This window comes from Amblyomma maculatum, chromosome 4, assembly GCF_055883805.1.
Source record: "Amblyomma maculatum isolate TAMU_Amacu chromosome 4, ASM5588380v1, whole genome shotgun sequence".
In the NCBI taxonomy this organism is placed as follows: Eukaryota; Metazoa; Arthropoda; class Arachnida; order Ixodida; family Ixodidae; genus Amblyomma; species Amblyomma maculatum.
In genome coordinates this window covers 75,377,484-75,380,567 of record NC_139347.1, presented here as the reverse complement: position 1 = coordinate 75,380,567, position 3,084 = coordinate 75,377,484, and positions in this window count along the sequence as shown.

The following is a 3,084-nucleotide window of genomic DNA, read 5'->3' as shown; positions in this document are numbered from 1 at the left end:
ATATGACTATGAGCCGGATGACCGGCATGACAGCTGACAGTGTCGCACAAAAAAAAAGTGTCTAAATGCCTATCTGCCCTGCTACAAAAACATTGTTAGCTTATCGTGATTCAAGCTGTATTTTTTAAAGTAAAATTATAATTGTAACGGCGAGTTAAGCAACCTAACGTTTACTTGCAATATATGGTATCATCATCATTAATCTGAAGCAGTCTGCCATCGTTTGGACCCGTTTTGTTGCGTGCCGGCGGGCAAATTGTGCATGCTGCTGTGTGGTTTGTGCAGTCGTTGATTGTGTGTCTGAAAAGCGTGTCAAGTGTGCCGCTGTTCCTCAGCATCACCAGCATCAATATGAGTGCCGAAGAAGAATTGAATACGTTCATTGAAGGCGAAAGTGAGAAGCAGCGCTACCAGTATCTCGTGCACGAGCTCACGGAAAAGTGCTGGGACGTCTGTATCGATAAACCTAGTGCGAGAATGGACTCCAAGACGGAAAACTGCATTCAGAACTGCGTCAACAGATTCATCGACGCTACAAACCTCATCGTTGATCGGTTGGCGAAAACATCCATGGAATCGGAACTCGTGCAGTGAACAAAATTTAGTTCAAGAGCACGGCATGCCTCACGACACGCTTCCACGAACAAGAATGGGTTGTTGTTCTATCTTAACTGGAAGAGTCAGAGTCTGCCGTGTCTAGTAGGGATATAGCCATAATAAATCATATTTTGGTTATTCACGTCTGCCTTAAGCCTGTTGTATGGGATAGTTCATAACTCGGGTGCAAATAGAGAGATGACAAAGGAAGCTTGGACCTGCCCGGCTGTTTCCGTCTTTTGCTTAGTTTATGAACCCATACCTCCAAATCTGCGCAGTATTCAGGTCAGAAACTCAGTGGTCGCAGCCTTCAATACGATACACAAAAGGTAACTCGAATTTTTCTAAGATATGAAGCGCAACAATGACGATATATATTGTACAGAAATGATTTCTTAAACACTATACAGCTTAGACTTGCAGATTCTTTACTAGCATGTTTAACAAATCGTTAGCATGCGCCCAGTTATCATATGTGGAAGCTCATGAAAATACACAATTGTTGACAAATACTAGACCAATCTCCAACACCCCATTCTTGCAAGCTTCTGGAATACATAGCCTTCAAACACACCATTAAGTTCCTTGAAACTATCAACATCCAGAATCGAGAACAGTCTTTGTCGTAGCCTCAGCACCATTTCAGTTAATTGAATTCACTTGTTTCCAGGCTCTTGGTCTCGGTAGCCAGTTTGATGGAAAATTCAGACTTGTCGAAAACATTTCTCAGTTCCTCAAATTTTTATAAAAGCTGCACTCCATACTAAATGATCTTTCCCTTATTGACTGGATTTCGAGTTTACTTTCTTCAGTTACAGTGCATATTCAATTTGACTAAACCTTTGATAATGGGCGCATTATCCAAGGTTCTGCAATGGTCTGTTTGTGAAGCACTTCTAAAGCATGTGGACCAAGCAAACTGCAACCGAAGTGCATAACTTTCATATCAGCCAGTAGTCTTGGACCATACTTCTCTATGTGAAAGTTAGAGAAGTAAGGTGATAATTAAGGTGCTTCTACTAGTCCAAAATCGCCGCATGTGTGGTCCAGAGACTTTTGTCCCCGATAGTATGTTATTGGCTTTCAAAAATATTACAAAAATTCATTTCAATGCTGTCAAATATGTGCTCTACCATACTGTCAACTCTGCTCAGGATAATCTTCTAAACAATTATTTTAACTCCTGCCAGTGGTGTAAAAAATTTAATTAGTAAAGGTCATGTCTTTCAAAAAATACTAACCTCCTTCCCTATTCACATATTTGTTCTAGAAGGAGGAGGAAACAACTTAACGCACTATTAAGCGTCAACAATGTCCTGGGCCAGGGTCACGAAGGCCAACTGGTCTTTCAGCTGGTCAGAGACTAACCAAGCCGTCAAGTTGGGGGAAGAGGGTGTGAAAAGTGAGGTGACTGAATTGCAACAAGGCAGGAAAACATGCAGTGTTCTAAGTTTGCTAGTGTTCAAGACAATTGGGGAATGGGGGGAATGTCTGATGCGGTATAGAAACGATCGGGCAGGAGTAAGGAGTGTATTTAGTTGTATGTGTCGAAGAATGCGCATTTGCGCGGTTTGAGGGATTTATCACGGAGAGGAAGTGTACAAAGAGCTTCCCTAATGTTGTCATAGTGAAGATTTTTTTGTAGTGAAGAGTAGCATCCCACGTGGGTGGACCGGGAATCCCGGGAGCCCAGTACTGAAATTCGCGGGCGACGTGATGCACAACCTCATTGCCTGGGATTCCAGCATGAACAGGAATCTACCTCGGTGTGACAGTGTGGGGACATAGTTTGGTAAGAGCTCTATCATTTTTTTCAAATGAACAGAATGCAAGTACTTCTCGCTGCTTTTCACATGCAGTACAATTCGGTTGAAATTTACCACTGTTTAACAAAACACTCTGGCGAGTTAGGCATCTGCAGTATACGTGCAGCCCCATGCCATCTAAAGCTTTTAGCCTAGAAAATATTCATCCAAACCCTCAGTGAGCACAGTTCCGTTGCATGGAATCCCTATCAGCAATCAGATATCAGAAAGACCGATTCCATCTAGAAGAAATCAGTTCTTTTAATATGCAGTCACTACATGAAATTTCTCACCGTCAACTTTTTAAAAAATTCTCTCTAACCTCATTTCGGCATGCTGTAACACCGAATATTCAGAGAACATTAAAACTTCAAGTTGGGCTCGATGGTAATTTCTTGTTGGAATCATTTTGTTAGCGGTAAAAAAACGAAGCGGGTGTCCCTTGTGTTTCGTGTTCTTTGTGTTTGTTTTTTTACCGCTAACAAAATGATTTCAGAGATCAGTTCATGCCTCACGACACTGAGAACTTGCATCAGCTTTCATAAACCATCAATAAGGTGCAATGAAACACAGTAAACAGCTTTCCTGTTTGCTTCTCTACAACGTGTTTTACCACGTTCTTACAAAAAAAATCATTGAACCACAGAACAAGCTTTCTGTGTGAAATAATTGAAAAGCACGC